Source organism: Lontra canadensis, unplaced genomic scaffold (assembly GCF_010015895.1).
Source record: "Lontra canadensis isolate GAN:19392208 unplaced genomic scaffold, GSC_riverotter_1.0 scaffold5, whole genome shotgun sequence".
Lineage (NCBI taxonomy): Eukaryota > Metazoa > Chordata > Mammalia > Carnivora > Mustelidae > Lontra > Lontra canadensis.
In genome coordinates, this window is record NW_022630999.1 from 3,093,093 (window position 1) to 3,115,662 (window position 22,570).

At 39.6% G+C, this 22,570-nt stretch overlaps 1 pseudogene; it reads left to right on the forward strand.

Annotated features, from left to right (window-relative positions):
- Positions 1 to 2,950: 2,950 nt before the first annotated feature.
- LOC116864402 overlaps positions 2,951 to 22,570 on the forward strand; it is a 54,515-nt pseudogene continuing 34,895 nt past the window's right edge.

Genomic DNA, 22,570 nt, shown 5'->3' on the forward strand with positions numbered 1-22,570 from the left:
ATGTCATCCATACTTTTCTGCATCTTGCTTTCCTCAGTAATCAATCTTGGAGATTATTCTCTATGGGTGCACTCAGTGGCTCATTCTTTTAACTGCACCATATTTATTTAATCCGTTTCCTCCTGGGGCATGTAGATTGTTGCCCATCTTTGCTATTATAAGCAGCACTTATTTACTTAAGGAGCCAACGCTTACCCAGTGCTTGCCCTGTGCCATGCTCTGCAGTCAATATCACTTTCTGCACATGCAAAAATGTGAGAAGCACAGCGGTTTTACTGCTTTTTAGCTGTCTTTGAGCAAACTGCCGAGCCTCAGTTTTTTTTTTTTTAAGATTTTTATTTATTTATATGACAGAGATCATAATTAGGCAGAGGGGAAGGAGGGAAGCAGACTCCCTGCTGAGCAGAGAGCCTGATGGGGAGCTCGATCCCAGGACCCTGGGATTGTGACCTGAGCGGAAGGCAGAGGCTTTAACCCACTGAGCCACCCAGGCGCCCCACCTCAGTTTCTGTATATATAATATGGGAATAATAACAGTACCTAGTTCATAAGGTTGTTGAGAGGAGTAAATGAGTTAAATATTTGTAATACATAAACACATGTTTGTACATAATCCATGCAAAGTCTGATGTTTAACACAAAGTATGTGTATTTGTTGTAGCTGTAATTCCCATTCTTTAACTGAGTGAATTTGAGAACTTTCCAATTGTCTGTTTATATCCTTTGCCTGTTTTGTTATTAGGTTATTATTGATGTTTTACTTATTGATTTGTCAAGTGCTTTTTTATTTTTTTAAGATTTTATTTATTTATTTGACAGAGAGAGATCACAAGTAGGCAGAGAGGCCGGCAGAGAGAGTGAGAGGGAAGTAGGCTCCCTGCTGAGCAGAGAGCCCGATGCAGGACTCAATCCCAGGACCCTGAGATAATGACCTGAGCCGAAGGCAGAGGCTTAACCCACTGAGCTACCCAGGTGCCCCTGATCTGTCAAGTGTTTTAAAAGTATAAATTATATATATTGCATATCCTTTGTCTAAGACATAAGTTAAAAATATTTTCCTAGTTTATAATTTGTCATTTCATTTTGTTCCTTATTTTTCTCACCCTGTAGACATTTTTACTATTATAGAATAAAATTTACCCATCTTTTTTTATGACTTTTGGATTTTGTACTCTGGGGAGGTCTTTCTTCCTATTGTGAGATAATAAGAAAAATTATTTCCTTTTTTCCCCCTGGTACTTTGTACTTTATACTTTCTTTTCTTTACAGTTAAATCATTGATCCATCTGTAAATTATTTTGGACTCAGGTGAGGCAAGAATTCCACTTTCTCTCTCCAGATGTCTGTTAATTATTCTAATACCATGGAGGTAATTTAAGGAAAACATAGTTTAATGTCAGAGAGTTTTATAATTTACTAATAATACAAAATTTATTTTGCCTAATGTGTCTCCTATAGGAAGAGGAGAGTGTGTGTGGCCTTTCTCACTCAGCTCATTATTAGTAGTAAGTACTTGTCCTCAGGGGCTGGGGCACAACTGGCCTATTTATTTACTGATCAATGTATGTGACCACTTGAAAGGAGGATACTAGGAGACCCACAGTCAGAGGACTCAACTAAGCCATGCCCAGGTTCCTGACCCATAGAAACTGTGAGATCATAAATGACATTATTTAAGACACTAAGTTTCAGTGTGATTTGCTACCTAGCAATGGACAACACAATGAGCAAAGATGAGCATGGCAGAAGTGAGAGCCAATGGCGTACCTTTTCAGATTGTTTCTGTTCTCTCAGTGAAGAAGGGAACAGGGTCATCTGCTGAGAGCAAGGATGCAGCAAGAGGTCATAGAGATTTGAGGAGAGAGGGGAAGGTGTAAGACAGAAGCATGGAAGAGTTAATAGACAAGAGAAGTACAGTATGATTGCAAGGCTGAGGTGAGTGGTATGAATGTAAAGTGAGAGCAGCCAGCCCGGCTGTGAAGTCGTCTGCAACCGTGTTCTCTTGGGTGGGTGCATGGACAGAGATATGGCCATGGTCAGAGCTAGGGTTTTGCCGGATGAGCATGACAAAGAAAGGGGAGCCAAAGGAACTGAGGGTATATATGAAGGAATGACTATTACGACAGACCACAGACTAAATATAGGCTTCATAAATAGAAATTGAAGGAAGCAAGAAGATAGTACAGTCAATTGTTAGAGGTCCTGGGGATGGCAAATTTTTAAAATCAGGATTTAGTGGAATAATAGGAAGTGATGTACAATTAGTTTAGGAAAAAAGAAACATAGCATCATGTTAAAGTTGAACCCATAGATTCTTCTCCTAGAAAAACTTTAGCAAATATGCAACAGAAGATACGTACAAACTACTTATAGCAGCAGAATTAATAATATCAAGAAGCTGGAAATAGCCTTGGGAGGAATGAATGAATAAATTTTATTGTATTCACACCACAGAATATATTATAGCAATAAAACCAAACCACAGCCATTGCACACAACATGGAGACATTTTGTGTATAAATAGCATATAAAAAGTGCAAACTCCAAATCACTATTTGCAGTATAACATCATTTCTATAAAGTTCAAAAAAAAAAAAACAGCTAAACAATATACTGTTTAGGAATACATGCATATGTGATAAAACCATTTTAAATATCAGGGGAATTAAAAGTACAAAATTAGGGATAGTGTTTACTTATGAAGACGAGGCAAGGAAATGGGATGGAGAAGGAAGACATAGGTAGAAGCAAATAAAATAGAATAAGAAGTGGTGCCCAGATAATGGGATACTTGAAATTAAGATAGTGGAGGGGATAAGACTCTTGGTAAGAACAGGGTCATGTGGTATGTCCATGCAAGTGAATGGCTGAGGTAGGATGGAGTAGGAGATGTTTGGAAGGGAGGAGATTAAGGAGCCAAAAGGCCCGTGAACTGGAAGATTTATCTAACATGGGTACTGAATTCACCAAGAACATAGTAGACATGATGTCAGAGAAAGTGACAGTGAGCCAGGAACGAAGAGGGAGTGACACTGGAGACAGTAAATGGTCACCAAAAGGAAGGTGGCAGATGACAAATTCCAATATCAAGAATTTCAGTGCTGCCTGTTTTTATGGAAGAGGGTGGTTTGAAAGCACCAATAATAAGCAAAGAGGACACCTGTCTTGTTGTAGGCCCACCGATACGAGATGTGGAAGAGAATCCAGTTACCTTCACGGGGGGCTACAGTGGGAGCAGTGTCATTAGGGAAGAGCCAGTTCGGACTAGAAGGTAAAAGGAACGCACAGAAGAAGAGTTTTCTGTCTATCCATTGAATTTCAGAGGCACAGAGAAAGAATTTTGAGTTCTGGAAAAGGATGAGAGATGGAGCCAGTTAAGGAGCTATTCAGATCTTTCAGAAGTGAGAATCTGGGAGATGGGGAATGAGGAGGCAGTCTTGGAAGTCTCATGGTAACTGAGTTATACAGAGGAAGATAATGCCACTGAGATGGGTGTTGGAGGGTAGAGAAGAGTGGATGCCTTGCCAGAAGCACGCAAGAGTATCTGAAGTCTGGGAACATCTTCACTCCTGTGAGAAAGGCAGCGAGCCCAGGGGAGAGGGACTCCGTGCCATCCTGCTTTAGCCTCCTGCTGAAATATTGATATCCCAAAGAAAGTTAGGATGGATCCATTCAAACTTCACCTTTTTGTGTAACCATATCCCTCCCTCATTCTTTTCCAGAATCACAGCCAAAACCATTCAGAGTCTGCCAGCTGTTACATAATATCATCATTCCTTTTATTTGTCATATCCATCAAATCCATTGAAATTATACCCCCTGGCCAAAGACACTGGGGCTATTTTCAAAACCAAAATCACAAGGATAAAACAAGCAAAAGACCACTCATATTAAAGCTGTTTCTGAGTGGGGGGAGCCCATCTTATGGGACAAGGAAGGGGGCCAGGAAAAGGATTTACTCCACTCAGGCATGGATTCAAGCTGGGGGTACAAGGTGAAGGAGATCACTGTAGGGTCCAACAGATCCTTTTGTCTGTTCCCAGCATTTCTCATGAAGTGTTTTGCACAAGGCCTTTAGCAGGTCATTCAACACTGAAGGACCCCAAGTAATTGAATCATTCTTCAGTGTGTGCCCACAATGAGCCACAACCCTCCTGAATGGCTGATGTTTTAGAAAGTAATAATACATAGACAAAGGTTAGAAAATTCAGTCATGTAATTGGAGGTTCAGGATGTAAATAAGACACCAACATGACTAGTCCCTATGAGGGACACCCAGCTTATGAAACAGCAGCAAGAAAGGGTCTAGCACTCCCTTATGTCAGAGAAGATGGAAACTGTGTTACCAGTGTCCTTGGCAGCTTTGCTGCCTACCCTGGACCCATCCTGCAGAGTAGCCTTCAAGTCAGTGTGCTGATCCTTCCAAAGGTTCTGTGAAATATTACCCAAGCTCTACCCAAGGTCTCACCAATTATGGGGAAACAGAGCATGCTACCATTTGCTGCATCCTGTAAGTCTTCTCATAATGAGTTTGGGCAATGAAGGTTCAACTGCTCACAGTTTCTGTGAAAAAATACCCAATATTCTTTGTAAAGTACTTGTCTGCTAAAGTAAACTAGCATGGTTTCTGATGTTTGCAGTAAAAACCTTGGTGTGATTTTTCTTTCTTTTTTTTTTTTTTTTAAGATTTGTACAGGCAGAGAGTTATGTACAAGGAATTCCAAGATTAGGGAACAGCACAAGCACAGGCAGGCAAGTGTGAAAATTCAGAGTGTGTTGTTAGAAATATGTGCTGATTGGTGTGGCTGAGGAAGAAAGGAGCTTTGAACTAACTGTTGGATGGCTCATTCAGCTTCTTGGCAGAAAGGAACACTATAAAACTGAAGTCATACTTTGAGGAACAGAGGTGTGTGTCAGAACTTGGATACTAGCTATGAGGAGGAAGAGAAACGTGGCATGAGCGGATTATGGGCTTCACAGTGGGTGGGTTGTTACGCAAAAGTAGAGGGTCCGCCTGGTATAGTGGGAAAGGATGGGGCTTCACTCTTCGCACTTCAGATCTTGGTTTGAATTCTGTGACCACTTATTATCCATGACCTCATTTATATTTTATTTAACCTTCTTGAGCTTCAGTTCCCTTATCCAGAAAAACAGGAATAATGAAACCTGCTGTCCTAGCCTAATCAGCTTAAGCATTTCCAGGACAAACCCATAGGCCAACTGAAGCAAACTTATTGATCCACTGGAAAGAGAGAAACCACACATCAGAGAATTACGAAATACGGCACCAGACAAAGGAAAAGATAGGTTATTCTAGGGTTTGGGGGAAAGATAGAATTAAGTATAATTTAACTGAAGTGGCATGGTGATAAACTCAAAGAAGTTAACATCAAGCGTGGGCTGTCAAGTGAAAGCAGGGTCTGGTTTCCTTGGAAACTACAAGGTCAAGATGGATGGGAAATGCGGAGTCCAGACACCTCTTATCTCAAGCTCTGCCCCTGGGCTGGAAACTAAGACTGTTCCTCTATGTCAGTGACTTAAATCCTCTGGACAAGAGTGAGATGTTTTATTCTAAACCAGTCTCAGTTCAAACAGCAAAGTTTCTCAGTAAATAAGAAAGCAGTGGTCACTCAAAGAAATGAGTTATTGTGACACTTTGAAGCATGTCCTCGGAGGCAATAATATTTTCTATTAATTCTGCGACTAGCTTTATCTTGGTTTTTGTATTCTAGTCAGATGAAAAACAGGGCAGATTTTTTTTACCACCTAAGCTAATTTTTATTTCTCAGTCTTCCTTACTGGCCAAAGAAAGTCAAAGTCAGTGAGCATAATTTCACATTATTCTGTGAAATCCAGATCTTCACCATTGTCCAGGTCCCACTAATTATGTAGCTGTCAGAGAGGTGGATTTAAAGCCGTCCTTTATGTTGTTTCCATTGTAAGATGAGCTGTTGAGTCATATGATATGGCAATGGCTTCGTAGTAGCACTTAAGACTGTAGATCACATATTCGAGCAGTATAACACAGACAAATATGGAGAGAACTCTTCGATCAAAATTTATAATATACTCAATCTCAAGATCACCTAGGCTAACATCACATAGAATTAGCGTAACGATGTCAATCATACAAACAAAATTTCTCATAGGAATTTTGCTATTATCTGAATATTTGCTTTCCCTTTTTTTTTTAAGATTTTATTTATTTATTTGACAGAGAGAGACACAGAGAAAGAAGGAACACAAGCAGGGGGAGTGGGAGAGGGAGAAGCAGGCTTCCCACCAAGCAGGGAGCCCAACACAAGGCTCTATTCCAGGACCCTGGGATTATGACCTGAGCCAAAGGCAGATGCTTAATGACTGAGCCACCCAGGTGCCCCCACATATTCACTTTCATTTACAGTCAAGTAAATGGATGAAACTTGGAATTCTAGATGAAAACTAGATGAAACTTGGAATACCACTCTCTTCTCATGCTTTGCATATTTAACCACCAGCAGCTGAAGTTTAAATGTATATTTATCTTTCCAAGAGCAAAATACAACAATAATTAATGTGATTATGTGAGTATATACAACAACTCACCAAGTTGTGCAATGAAGATTGATACACTTCATGTTTGCTACAACTCAATTAAAAAGTTTTTGTTTAAAGAAAGAGTGTCATTGAGGATAAGTGCCTTGCCCAAGATTATACAGCATTTTATTACAAGAATAAAATTATTTACTTACTGCGAGACCAGTGGGATAAGTTTACTTGCCTTTGAAAATGCTTAACTGCTTGTATACAGGGAAGTGATACACAAGCAGTCAAGCACTTTCAAAGATAAATAAATAAGGAAATGGGTTGGCAGTATATTCAGATTTTAAGAGAGTATAATAGTTGGCTAAGTAGTTGAGTTATAATTTGGACCTACGTTGTCTGATTCCACAGCTTGCATGTTCAGCTTCTAAGTTACATCAAGTGAATACAAAATAAGTAATTAACTCCTAGTTGACCCAGAATATCTTACACACAGATCGCCTTTTGGAAAAGTTGACTTGCCTGTATGATGGGCATTAGATGATAGCCCAAATGTATTAGATAGCTAAAAAAAAAAAAAAGTTGAGTCTTGAATTCAGTAAAGAAAATATGGTAAGAAAGCTTGACATTTCCCAAGGTTTTTCTGATCCCTGAAGGAAGAAATAACTGAGAGAAGGGACGAGTGCCCTTAAATATTTGAAGGTTCCCCAAGTGCCAAATCAGGAAATATTTTACCCCAGCATGCATTTGGTAGATGACAAAACAACACAGCTCCTGTGGAGACACATTCTTGTGGGCAGGAAGAGGCAACAGTTTGATCTTTTGAGTGTCTTTTTTTTTTTTTTTTTTTTTTTTTTTGCTGAATCTGAAAATGAGGAAGTCCATTTTTCCCTCATGGCATTCTTTACAAACTACTAAAAGTTTAGAGTCTGTCAGGGTAAATTAGATAGCTTCAGATTCACCTCCTCACCCTCCCCTACTAGGAGAGGCCGATCAGTGTCCATCACAGGCCAGCCTTCTCCAATGCCCTGCTTCCAGGATTTCAGGATCCTAATGCTGAACTCTTGGCCAATGAGAAACTCTACACAAGGTCTCACAGTGATGGGAAAAATAGAGTATGCTACTGTTTGTTACATCCCACAAGGCTTCTCGTGGTGACAGTTTGGGGAATGAAGGCTCAGCTGCTCAAAGATTGTTCATGGCATCACTTGCCATTCCATCAGGTGGCCCATGGAGCCATGCTAGGTCTCTTACAGAGAAAGCTACCTAAACACAGGTCCTGTCTTCTAGACCAGGGACTGGCACCCTCTTAGAGTGGCATGTTGACTGCCACTAAAGCTACAGTTCCTGCTTTGTGAGTACGAAAATTTCCATAGATACTTGTAACCTTGTACAAAAATTTAATTTTAATATTTTTTCAATTGTCGTATTACTTAACTACAGATCTGCACTACTTCGCATCTCAAAAATATGACCTAAAACCAGTTAACCAGTTTTAGTTGTTTGTATCACAATGATAAGGAATTAGATTTCTTTTTTCCAAATACTTCCCTGTTTCAAAGTCTGGTTTGCATAAAATATTACTGGTAGATAAACTGTATGTGACTAAATGACAAATATTATGTCCAAGTTTATGCACAGCCTCCCAGAGGGGCATGCTGACTCTCCTTTCAGCCCTCACCAAGAGGGGGCAGTGCGGGCAGAGAGGACAAGTTGAATCCTGAAGTCTCCACCTCCACTAGAGGGTGCTGTAGAGCGAGGTGGTAGCTGGGTCTCAGATCCCAAAGCAACGCACCTCAAAGAGTCAACTTTGGAGCAGAAGGAAAGGATATAGTGAGGAAAGCCTCACCACTACTATCATTTGTGGGCCCTGGGCAAGAGAACAAATGGAAGCTGGCACATATTCTTATCATTTTAACCAGCAGTAACAAATGGCAAGATTTCATCTAACCTATTCGAGTTGTGTTGTTGATGAGAATTTTTTTGTTCAATTTAACTGTTTTGATCAGTAATTAGAGAATGGTCCTCCTATTAAAAATGGCTAAGTTAAAAAGAAAGAAACTAACAAACCACCTAGTAATACAAAGTGCACAGTAAGGAGAACTCTCACACACTGCTGGTGGGAGGCAAAATAGACAGCCACTTTGAAAAATACCTTGGCAGTTTCTCACACAATTAAACATACACTTACATTTGACCCAGCAAGCCACTCCTAGGTATTTACCCAAGAGAAATGAGTAATTTACCTTCAAATAAATTTGGGTTATCTTCTAATGCCCATCATGCTGGCAAGTCACCTTTTCCAAAAGACAGTCTGGGTATAAGATATTCTCAGTCAACTAGGGGTTAATTACATATTTTGTATTCACTTAATATAACTTAGAAATTGAACACACAAGCTGTGGAATCAGACAACCTGGGTTCAAGTTGTAACTCAACTAGTTAGCCAACTATAGCCACACAAAATATGTATAGTAGGCTTATAGCTGCTTTATTTGTAATCCTCCCAAACTAGAAAGAACCCAGATGCCCATCAACTGGTGAATGGCTAAACAAATTGTAGTTCCACCATCTAATGGAATAATACTCAGCCATAAAAGAGAACGATCTATCAATACTTGGAACAACATGAATGGCTGTCAAAGGATTATGCTAAGAAGCCAGATACAAAAGATTAGATACTGTATGAATTCATTTACATGACTTTCTGAAAAAGATTAAAAATTACAGGGACAGACATCAGATCAAAGGTTGCCAGGAGCTGAGAACTGGGAGAGGTAGGTGAGGGGAGTGACTAGAAAAGGACATGAGGGATCTTTCTGGGTTGATGGAAAACATTGACCCCTTGATTGGGGTCAGAGTTACATAATAGTATATACATTTTTTCAAAGCACATAAAACTGAACACCTAAAAAGGGTGACTGTTCCTACATGTAAATTATACCTCAAAAACCTGACTTAAGTTGTAATGCCCTATTTGCAAATTTCGTGTGGGTCATACCTGATGGAAGCCTGCTCACTTTACTTTTTAACAGTTTCTAAAAATTTAAGCAGGTGGCTTCTTTGAAGATTTACTAACTTTTCCTTTATAGCCTTTTCTCTTCTCTGAACTCCACTTTGTGGAGTTTTATATTTTTAATTTCCATCACAATTGCAATTTATACTCATTCTCAATAATCTAAAAGATTAAAAATTTTTGAAATTAAAATTCCAAGTTTAGAAAACTTAAATAGGTTTTCATCAAATTCAGCAATTTATAGTAAATTCAAAATACTTGGAAAAGTAAAAATTACTTTGGAGCACCTAGGTGGCTTAGTTGGTTAAGCATCTGTCTTTGGCTCAGGTCATGATCCCAGGGTCCTGGGATGGAGCCCCACATGGAGCTCTCTGCTCAGCAGGGAGTCTGCTTCTCCCTCTCTGCCCCTCCCCCACTCATGCTCTTTTTGTCTCTCTCAAATAAATAAATAAAATCTTTAAAAGAAAAAGAAAAGTAAAAACTATTTTATAAGTTTTCGAAAGAAGTCAGTTTTCTTCCAAAGTACTCAGAATTGTCAATTAAAATTAAAAGGCAAAATATAAATTACAACTGAAATATCAACATGTGAAATTCAAATTATTCAAGGAAAGCTGAAACCTAAATTTCATTTGTGAGAATTTAAATACATTTTATTAAACATTTTTTATAAAAATAAAGCTTTGCTTTTCCAGAGTTCAGGGTTCATCTAGTAGTCAACAAAAAGGATCACCACCATACTTCATGCATGTTATATCTGTTCTGACATAAATATGACTTTAAGAGTTACATGAATTATTTGCTGAACTGCCATTTGCAAGTGTTAAAAGTATCGTGCTAATTCATGGGTACCTCCAGAACCACCCACTGAAGCCTGAAGTCACAAGAAAATGGATGTTGAGCACTATTGGAAAACAACCCATCTCTTAAATTCATGGTTTCTGAGAGGAGAGATTTGAAAAATTGACTTTGTCATACTTCAGTTCTTTCATTGCTCAAATCCTTCCTATATACCAAAGTAGCATCTATCTCTGACTTCAATAGTAAAATAACCCACACATCATTAGACCTAGCCGTCGGTATTGCAGGAGCACAGGGTGAGAGATGTGGAAAAGCATTTCCCTGGGGCCTGAATGGTGTCAGTCACAAGAATGGGTGTTTAGAGGTATGGATCACACTGTGCCAATACTAGGCACAGAATCCCAAGGGACAGACACCAATGTATGACTTAAAAAATGTATTTTGTGTGGGTGCTTCTAATATGGGGAACCCTCTAAGAGCACCCAGAGCAGGAGTTCCTCTTGCCCCACCTACTCACCCTATGGTTCTTCTCTCTACACCCTAGGTGCCAAGGCTGCCCTAAAGAATTATCTTCAAAATGAAAATGCTTCTGGTCAGGATCACACTTCAACGTACTTCATTTGACATGATCATTACCTATGAACACTTTAACATGGATTTCTGCATGAACTAGGCTCAAGAACAGGTGGGTCGGAGATCAGAGGAATACTTGAGGGCTTGGAAGAAGGAAAGGTCATGATGTGGGGGTAGGCCCCCAAAGCAAGCTCCAAGACTATTGAAGGGAGACTTTGACCTCAGAATCCTCACATATGCCTCAGGCAACTGGTGTTCTCCAAAGCAGAATGGCGGAGAGAGCCTCGCTATGAAAACTCATGTATAAAACACGATGTAGAATAACAACATCTCACCAAGACCCAGTGGTTCACATAGGATTGGAAGATACTGTATGTTTGGAATAGAGAGAAGGAGAAATATCTAATCTGCCTTTTGAGGTAGTTAAAGGCACTCTAAAATGTCCATTGTTCACTTAACAAAAACTTTAGTACATTGAGATATATTCTGCTTTGAGGACGTTTCCTTGAAACATAAATTTGAGCATATTGCTTTCTCAAAGTCCAATCCATGACCTCAAAAGCCCTGAGTGATTTATGCGTACCCATTGAATGCCACCCTTCTCCCCATCTCATGACTCTCATGAACAATGGTCCAACCTGTGATCTTCTTTTAATTCTTAGCAAATTGCTTCCTGTGGCTGAGCCATTAGTCATGCCAGTCCCTCTGCCTAAAACAAATGTTCTTCTTCCCATCTTGTCATGGCCACCTCCTTCTGATCTTTACACCTCAACTCAAATGTCCTTACCTCAGAGCATCCTTCTCTCCTGGTTGCCTCATCTTGAATAGGAAACACCCTCACACATACCTTACTGTGCCTCAGTTCCTCCTCTCTTCCTTTAAAACCCTTGGCTCAACATTTGATTATTGGTTCGTTTACTTGTTGTCTTTGCCTAGCTACACCAGAATGCAAACTCCACGATTTTGTCCTGTCTTGTTCCCCTGGAAGCTTCACTGTGTCTAACAGGATTCCTGGCATAAAGTAAGGAGCAGGGCTTCATAAGTTCTTCATTGATAAGAAATCAAAAGAGAACTGCAGTCCCACAGAGAATATATTATTAACATAATGGATACCCCACTCACAGATTTCCTTCCCTAGGGAAGTTTGCGGAGTACTAAACAGGACTTAGCAGCAAAATAAAACATATACAAGATGCAGTGAGGGCGCATGGGTGGCTCAGTGGGTTAAAGCCTCTGTCTTCCGCTTGGGTCATGATCTCAGGGTCCTGGCATCGAGCCCCGCATCGGGCTCTCTGCTCGGCAGGGAGCCTACTTCCTCTCTCTCTGCCTGCTTCTCTGTCTCCTTGTGATCTCTGTCTGTCGAATAAATAAATAAAATCTTAAAAAAACAAAAACAAAAGGATGTAGTGAGATCTATGGGAAATGAAAGTTGGAAAGGTCTGGATCATGGCCACAAAATAGGTAGTGTCTTTCAAAATCACTCTATTACTTCAAATGAATGAATGTACTGGAGCAGAATTCAAAACTGCCTAGATTTTAAAAATAATCTGACATGATGTCCTGGACTTGGTGCATACATGTTATTTTAGTGCCTGGCCTTTTAACAAGATATTAAATAAAACTCCATAAATGTTAGTACTCATTTATATTCTCTGGGAGAGAGGGGTAAGGTATTAATAGCTGTAGAGTGAAAAAAAGTTTCCCTAGTCCAATAAATTAATAACTATTAAGCAGGCCTCCCACCCTTTTTTTATATTAAGCAATGTGACTCCCCAGAACCTTAAAGATGCAAATATGTATAGTGAATCAGAACTATGGGGCCCTTAATTCTTTTTGAGCACAGTAAGCATTTCTTAGAGCTCGTGTGCCCTGGCACATAGTTTGGGAAATGCTGTGGGCTCATCATTCTATCTTTTAAGAAGCTGCAAGACCAAATTACATGCTGCTGAAGGAAATACTACAAACCTGGATGGGGAAATAGTAACATACAGTAGATCAGTGCATTGGGTCAAATTTGCCTTGTATGGTTCAAGTTCTATTTCTCCAAAGAACACCTCCACTGCATTTACTGCCTCTCCACAGGTCTTTGGAACAGAAACAGCATTCCTCGATTTTAAAGCATGCAGAGATTATACAATTATCTTCCAGGTGGTAAAGATCCTGGGGAAAGATACAGAATCTACACAGAATGTTCAATAGGGCTCATTTTCACTAGTGATATCTGGAAAAGTATCCAAAAAGCCAGTTCCATCTTTTGTCCAATTGTGAGCCTGAGACTGTCTTCATTCATTTATTAGACAAATAGTCACTGAAGGCCTACTATGTGTCAGGCTGTGCTCTGGGTGTTAGGGATCCATCAGTTAATAAAACAGACACAAATTATTTCTCTTGTGGAGCTTAGGTCTTGTAGGGAAAGACAAATCATAATCAAGATAAAGAAGTCACTGACTTAGTGTATTAGAGGCTTATAAGCGATGTCAAAATATAAAGCAGGAAGGAGGGTTAGGGAGAGCTGGGGTTGCAACTATAGCACAATGGCCAAAAAAGACCTCACTGAAAAGCAAAGACTTGAAGGAAGTGAAAAAGTGTGCCATTTGGATGTCTGGGAGAAAAGCATTTCCAGGGGAATAAATTGCAAAGTTTCAGAGGCAGGATGGAATTGGAGGTTTGGAGAAACATCCAGAAAACCCAGTGGGTTGGGAGACAACAAACCAGAGAGGCAAGAGTAGAAATTGAAGTCAGGGGTGCCTGGGTGGCTCAGTGGGTTAAGGCCTCTACCTTTAGCTCCGGTCATGATCCCAGGGTCCTGGGATTGAGCCCCACATCAGGCTCTCTGCTCAGTGGGGAGCCTGCTTCCTCCTCTCTCTCTGCCTGCCTCTTTGCCTACTTGTGATCTCTGTCTGTCAAATAAATAAATAAAATCTTTAAAAAAAAGAAAAGAAAAGAAAAAGAAAGAAATTGAAGTCAGAGAGGCAGTGAGGAGCCCAGAGGGCTGCGAGAGAAATGGGACCACTGGAAACTAGGAGAGACACGGTGCATTGAGAAGCTCCTTCTCCCTGCTGGGTGGAAAAGAAGTGTGGGCAGCCCAGGGCAGACCCCAGGAAGTCAGATGATAACATGACAGACCAGAAAAAAATAATAGGAAGATATAAACCTTAATTGTAATTCTTTTTTGCTGCTTCCTATTGTTAAGCATTTTTATATTTATATTTTAATATATGAAGTATATATATACTTTATGTATATATATACTTTATATATATATATATACTTTATATATGAAGCAATTTTTATATCCCTTATCATATCCGATCTTCATAACAGCATGCTTCATGGCAGTCCACATTACACCTGTCTCGTAGCTGAGAGAATGGAGCCCTAACAAGGTCCAGGGTCTTGCCCGACCATGGGCAACTCCTGGGTGAAAAAACCCAGATGAAGTTCTGGAGACAGGAATGCTGACCTTGAACTGAGAGCTCTCGGCACTACACTACAGTTTGTCAATTCCAGAGTCCAAGTAAAGTCTTCGTAAGGACTGAGTGGGGAAATCCTGATGGTAAAGAATGATGGGTATGTTAGGTTTATCCTAAAGAAAGTAAGACTGAAGCCAAGTTTTTGCCTTTCTTTCTTTCTTTCTTTCTTTCTTTCTTTCTTTCTTTCTTTCTTTCTTTCTTTCTTTCTTTCTTTTTTCTTTCTTTTTCTTTCTTTCTTTCTTTCCTTCTAACATTTTCTTTGACATGTAACACACATATAGAGAAGGGCACATGCCCGAGGCAGAGGTTTTTAAAGGAAATTTTGAAGTTTTCAATCTGACCACCAATTTGAAGGGTTTCAAGAGAACATACAAAAACAAGAGTAATACATTCTTGGTAAGACGTTCTTTTAGGGGCCCATGGAACCTCTCATTAATTCTGCGCCCGGGCTTTCAGAGGTCGAGATCACACACTGCTCTGCACACCACAAAAATGACTGCCTTGAGACACTCCTTGCAGTTCAAAAGTTTAACCCAAACCTCGCTATTACTGCTGGAACTGAACAGCCAGCAGATTAGAATGTTCATGGGTGGGGGGAGGCATGTTAAGGAAATCTCTAGTGTTAATTTTCCAAAAAGTTCCTTTTTAGAGATACGCAGCTCAGGACTTTACTGGGGGTTTTTGGTTTGTTAGTTTGTTCATTTTTTAACAGTAACTGTGCTCGGAGATGTCCATATTGTGTACAGAGAGGCATGGCGCCCATTTGCCGAAATAAAAAATTTCTTCTACAGCCAAGAAATTGAGAAGAAGCTGAAATTTCTCCTCTTTCTCCTCCTTTCCTTCCTTTCTTCTCCTCCTCCTTCTTCCTCTGCTTTACCTCCTTCTCCTCCCCTTTTCCCCTCTCTTTCCCCTCTTGCCTTTCCTCCCAGGAGGAAAGCTCTTGAACAACCTTTATTCTAACTCTGATGCATCACAAAACCACAGAATGGAAGAAAGCCAAGGGCTTGTCAATTTCAATGACAGATGACGGTGTCCCAGTTTTCAGAGCAGAAGATTTTCCTGTCCTCTGGCCAATGTGAAATAAGTCATCCAGTAAAATACACAGACCAGAGAGCAGGGAGAGAATTAAGCTCCTCTCTCCAGCAACCTCTTTATACAGATAACATCAGGAGAGTTTCATGACTCCTCCAGGATTACCCAAGTGCTTAGAAGTAAATCAGGGACTAGAATCCACATCTCAGGGCTCCAAGTCCGGTGCTCTTTTCTGTAAACCACACTGTCCCCCTTAAAAGTTTCTGCTCATCTTCACACTGCCCAGGGCTAGTAGCAAGCAGATAAGAATACATATTTGAAGGTTACAATAGTCATAATAATTGACAATTATAATTATTATGATAGCTAAGAGTTATTGAGTACTTAACATACATTAGGCACTATTCTGGGAGCTGTACATATATCAACTCATTAAATCTCCACAACAACCCTATTGGTCAGTATCATTATTATCCTCATTTTATAGATGGGAAACTTGAAGCACAGAGAGGTTAAGTGACCTTCATTGCTCAATGTCACCCACTAGAAAAGAAAACAAATGAAACAAATGATTCTCATCATACTGACTCCTAGGGCAGAGAAATGAGATGTCAAATTTGATCCACAAAGAGTGAGCCAACTACGGTCCATCCATAGAATGGAGTACTAAGCAGCCATGTAAAAGAATGAAGATGACCTCTGTGTAGCGATATAGAGTGGTGTCCAGGATATACTGTCTTTTAATCAGGCAGAAAATATAAATTTGAGCAGTAAAAAAAAAAAAAAAGAAAGAAAAGAAAAACTATAATTGGTTATAAATTCTTGAGTAAATAATGCCCATAGGTTTATATGTTATAGGTATATATAGAACATTGAAATTATGGAGTAAAATAAAAAGAGAAATAGGGGAAAAAATCTCATTTTTCATCTTTGGAGGTGACTATTACATTAACCCGTTACTCCAAGAGCTGGTTGTTACAGGGAAATACTTGAATATCTTATTCTACCTTTTTTGAAGCAGGAGACATGAGTTTATCCACAGTCAAGGAAGAAAAGCTCTGCTTTATAGAACAGCTCCAGCTAATAAGTATAGAAAGGATCATAGCTATAGAATATCACAATTCTACAGCTGCTAATAAGATCATTTATTCCAACAAGAATCCCTGACAGATGCTAACATTATTAAGGGAGAAGTTATTGGAGACCAGGATGTGCAAGGGCACCGAAGTATCATCCCCACATATTTCTTGTTAATTTGCAAAAGGTAAACTATACTTTTACGACGCAAAGATCTGGTAGGCATCATTTTAACCAAGAGATCAAATTTAACATTACAGTCAAACAACTGACTATTTTTGAAATTATGAGCCTCTTGAATGGGATGTGATATTAAGCATGATCTATAAGTTTTATCACCCATGAACTTCGCTTGCCAGAAGCTGATCAAGTCTCTAGATACAACTTCCAGTTGACAAGAAATACAAAGTATAAAGGAACAAATGCAACTCCTGGAGAAAACTATCAGACAAATCCAGAATGGAGGACATTCTGCAGGATCAGGTATAGGCGTGGGCATGTCCACTCAACCTTACACTATGTTTGAATGTGGCTATAATTAAAAGCTCAGGAAAACCCATGCGGACCAAGCACAATATAATTTATGAGAACAAATATGTACAGACGAAGAGGAAAGGGAGTAGAGAATGAGGCTAGAAGGAGAAAACAAACACCAAATCGACGAAAGGGCCATGTACTGATAATGATAAAAGTGTGCAACAAGCTGAACATTATAGTCGACTCAACTCCCCACACCTGAAATTGGAAAGACTTTCATCAAGTTGGCCAAGTGAATCCATTCTGTCACAGCTGGGAGAGGAGAGCCGCCTGAGGGGGAGGACCCTGAAGCCAGCAGACCCACAAACATGGGGCACCAGGCTGACTTGCTGGAGCCCCTTGCATTGAGAGTTGAGCCTGGATGTTTTCAAATCCATTTGGTAATGCAGAGTTATCTCCCTCGTGTCACGAAGGCCTTCTGTTCTTTGATTTACAGCTGCTCTCATGGAAGATTTGGTCAATAATCCTCAGGATTGCAGCAAAACACCCAAGGACATATTTATCTACTCGGCTGTAGTCAGACACTTCCATCTCCCCCAGGTATGAAACTATGATTTCTTTTCTTTATGTAGGGTGCTTCATCAGCTTCCAAGCATTCCAGGAGAACTCTTCTTCTGTGACCTCCCACTGTGAGTCAGGGTCAAGAGCCTATAAGGAAGCCTCTAGCCTCTTTCCTGGTGAAGAAAGGAAAGGGCCAAGGGCATTGCCTCCGGTCCTTGGAAAAATAGCTGGGATAAAAAAGGAGAGGCCAAGAAGTGTCCCCATCAGTCCTTGATGACAGAGAAGTAAGAGAATGTCATCTCCCCGGAGTTCTTAAGAGAATTCCAGTGGAATTCAAGCTTCTGGAGAGTAGGAGACACATTTGCCCTTATCCTCGGCCTCATCCATTTCTGAGAATGTGATTGGTGCTCCATAACCATGTGTCAACTGAATAAATGAATGCGTGATCTAACAAGGCAAAAGTGATTCAGACTGATGGGTCAAATAGGTAAGAAAACAATGAGTGTCCTTAAAGTGAGACAGGGAATGATTTGAATAGCAAACAAGAAAAATAAAACATTGCAGCAGTTATCCGTGCCTACCTATTTGTTTTGGTGGCTTAAAACAATTCTTAAGTCAATATAATAAATGGAAGGAATGTTGCCTATGCAAGTGAGATATCAAAAAAGAAAGAAAAAAGACTAGAAACAAATTGTTTATGTGTGCTAGAAACCAAAGTATTACCTAACAAAGGTCCAAGGTTGAAGACAGAACCCTTAGAGACCACTCTCCGATATTTCTATTTGAAGAGTAGCAATTCTCATTCCTGGTTCTATCGGCCACAAGGATTTCTATTTCACTCCCAGAAGCATCACGAAATTCTTCCCTGATTTCCCAAAATAAACTCTTTTAATTCACCAAATTATTATAAAAACAAGGTGGTAATAAGAGAAGAGAGTGTTGTGAAATCAAAGAAGCAATGATAAGTCTCCAAAAAAAAATTTAAAACTCCTCTATAGTCCAGACAGATAGTTATTTCTGAGAATTCCACCCTCCCCAAAGTTGGAACAATACGACAGAATTTTTTTTTTTTTAATTCCTCCAGTTGTTTTATTCCATTCTTGTAGGGCTCCTCCTGGGATTGATTTTTCCCTTCTTAATAACACAAAGAGGTGAGTCTTCTGTGCTACAAGGAGGAAGCCAAGCGTGTTGGGTCTGGCACAAAGCAAACATTTTTGCATTGCCTGAATTATTTTAAATAATTGAAAACATCGTTCTGATGGTCCATGCCACAAGGCACCAGGTAGTCAACTTAGGAAAAATGAAGGGTTGTGGCTTGCATTTCAACATGGCCTAAGTAGCTGATCAGGGAATTTGAACATTCTAACTCAGAGACAGTTGCTGAATTTTAAAAGTAGAAAATTGGAGAAAGATCCTGAGTTTGCCCCACTCCATATTACTAGACTCTTAAGGTAAACCCCTTTCAATGCCATCAAAGGGATCCATCTGCCCAGCTCTGTTCCTCATGGGGCCTTTCTTTCAGGCTCCCTCCCAGAATCAGCTGGCTTTGAATCTGACCCTGCTAAGTATAGACCCCAAAGTACCCGGTTCTTTCCTAAGCTTCCCCTGAACAGAGCACCCATTCTTGGCCTCTGCTTATAATTGTGTTGGTCTAGTTCAAACTCTGATTCAACCCCAGGACTGGGATGGCATCCAACTCTGCGTTAGGTACAGTGCTGGAAACCATCTGCTCTTTTGTCAGTGTTACACATTGGTCCAATGCCATGGTCCTAAGAATCAGATTAGAAGACAGCTTGCTTTGTGATTTTCCTGTTCCTCTTTTTTTTTTTTTAATGCATTTTATCTTGCTCTGAACATTATTCTTTTCTTCCCGCTCTTTCAGGTTAAAGCCAAGAAGTCCCCAGTATCTGCCAGCCGTCCAAGAACAAAGCAGGCTGAAATCCATTTGGATCCATGTCTCCATTTGCTAGTGTTTTAAATCCAAACCCTCAACCTCAAGTTCCTGTCCTAAGGAAGGAAACTTTGGTTGGACAAAAGGAGTTGAGGCAAAGAAGTAAACCTTACACTGAAGAGTTAATCATATGGAATCCCATGTCACACCCCCCAGGGATGCCAATACAATAGGTCTGTTGTGAGACCAGAATCCCTGCACTTTAATGGGCACTCCAGGTGATTCTAGACAGGTGGACCACATTTTTGGAGAAAGAGAAGGTCCCTGTAGTAAGACCTGAAAACAGCTGCAGTGAGGGAAGGAAGTCCCAGGAAACTTTAGGGATAAGCAGCCACCTGGTGGCTGGAGGCCCGTGGTGGAGGAGAGGCTTCCAAGCGTGAAGGCTGAGGTCTGCAGCTTTAGGCTACTATTCACCCCTTGACACCAGGCAGAAAGGAAGGAGGAAGAAGTAGGTATTGGGCCAAACAACCAGCAGTAACCTGACTTCCCGGACTCTTCTCCCTCACACCCCTCATGCAGAGGGCCATTTCCCACCTCACGTTTAAGCTCGGGCTCACTCTCAGTTGCTAGAATAAGCAACTAGAATAGGGATGGAGACAACCTCTGCTCCTGTCTTGGTCGCTTGGTATCATCACCAGAGTTGCTGGTCAGACTCAAACCTTATGTAACAGGAGGTAATCCTCAACCTGTTTTGCTTGGCATTCCTCAAAATAAACTTCAAAGCAAGCTCACTCATTTCTAAATAGACATCTAACATTTTTCATCATGAGTTTAAATCATTGCAAAGTATGTAATTTCTGGCATATGTATACTTTGACTTTTTTTTTTTTTAAGATTTTATTTATTTATTTGACAGACAGAGATCACAAGTAGACAGAGAGGCAGGCAGAGAGAGAGAGAGGGAAGCAGGCTCCCTGATGAGCAGAGAGCCCGATGCGGGACTCGATCCCAGGACCCTGAGATCATGACCTGAGCCGAAGGCAGCGGCTTAACCCAGGCGCCACCCAGGCACCCTACTTTGACATTTTTAAGTGAAATGTTACATGACTCCTTAAATGTACCAAAGGGAATCTAGAAGGTATTACAATTTGGTATTCACCATCATCCATTCATTTATATAAATTATACATGAACAAGTCTTTCCTTTTGGACTGGTGCTTCCATCTTACTTCCTCCATACAATTTTTCCTATTATATTTTTATTCTTATAGTCTTTTATTGGCCATTCCAGCATACTTACTTTCTCTACTATATATAAATACACCTAGAGATAGAAATACGTTTAGATGTAGATACATGCAGATATATGTAAAGTCTAGTGTGTAACGTGCTCTTCATAATTCCCAACGACCAAAAGGATCTAAGAGTTGAAAGATGTCTTATGAATTTAGTTAACACTGTAATTTAGGTAAAACCAATATAAATATATTACAAATCATTAAATATAAAAAGTGAAATTTATCAGAAGTACAGCTCTAAATGAATAGGAGTTATTCTAATTATTTCTGTTGATAGACAATACTTAACATTAGAAAGAGTCAGCATTCAGCCCCATTATATTAACATATTCCATTTTTATATGTGAAAGTCCTGATAAATCTTATTTATATAAATAATTATGTAGAAATGGAAGGGGTTTTGTTATGGCAGAGTCATCAATCCTTTAAACTCTTTCTGAACTAATAATAGTTTATCAGCTGACAAGTTGCTACATTCTTGAATTTTTTTTGAAGCAAAGAATCAGAAATTATACAAGTTACAGAAGATTCCATGAGCAGTTTTGATTTAAATCTCCCTGATGGCTAATGATGATGAACATTTTTTCATGTGTCTGTTAGCCATTTGCATGTCTTCTTTGAAGAAGTGTCTGCTCATGTCTTCTGCCCATTTTTTGACTTGATTATCTGTTTTTTTGGTATTGAGTTTGAAAAGTGCTTTATAGATCTTGGATATCAGCATTTTGTCTGTAGTGTCATTTGTGAATATCTTCTCCCATTCCGTGGGTTGCCTCTTTGTTTTTCTGTTTCCTTTGCTTTCCAAAATTTTTTATCTTGGTGAAGTCCCAATAGTTCATTTTTGCTTTTGTTTCCCTTGCCTTTGGAGAAGTGTCTAGCAAGAAGTTGCTGTGGCCAAGGTCATAAAGGTTGCTGCCTGTGTTCTCCTCTAGGATTTCGATGGATTCCTGCCTCACATTTAGGTCTTTCATCCATTTGAGTCTATTTTTGTGATGGTGTAAGGAAATGGTTCAGTTTCATTCTTCTGCATGTGTCTGTCCAGTTTTCCCAATACAACTGGAATCCACATGAATCTTAAGATTATATTATATGGAAGGTGCAAAAGAAATGCAAATAAGCACAAGAGCTATAACTGCCTTTGAGTTTTAAAAGGCTATGTTGAGCCCTAAGATGAGCTAAATATGTGATGTAATGTTAGTTGATTAGAAATCTGTGTAGACACATGTTATCACTCTTGCCAGTTAGAAGGAGAGTCTGATCCTTACGGCAGTATTTGTATCTAAGCAGAGGTAAATAATGACCAGGCAAAGCGATAGTTTAGATTCAATTGATAGTAAGAAAAAAAATTAATTAAAAAAATTTTGTAAAAAATTTCACTAGTTGATAGAAAATAGTGTATATATATATATATATATATACATATATACACACACAGAGTATGTGTATATATATATGTATACACACACTATATGTATAATATACATACATATAAAAATAGTGTATATATTTATATATACATACACATATATGTACATAAACACATACATATGTGTCTGGATGGGTTAGGTTATGTTACGAAAACAACCCTAAAATCTTAACAATATCAACACCAACAGAACAGGAATATTTTTGAAAAGCTCTATTGACGGCCACGTGAAAGTATAGGAGACTCGCTTGATTCATGTGTTCAAAACTCTAGAATACAAACATCTAAACAAAAATGTCTGTGCTCACGCGCCGGGAAGGACAGGGAGTAGAGAAGGGAAGTACCACCCTTAGCACAGCAGGGTTTCCCAGCAGAGATGGAATAAGGTCTCTGACCCAGAAGCCTTGTCTTCTCTAGGCTAAGCCCAGG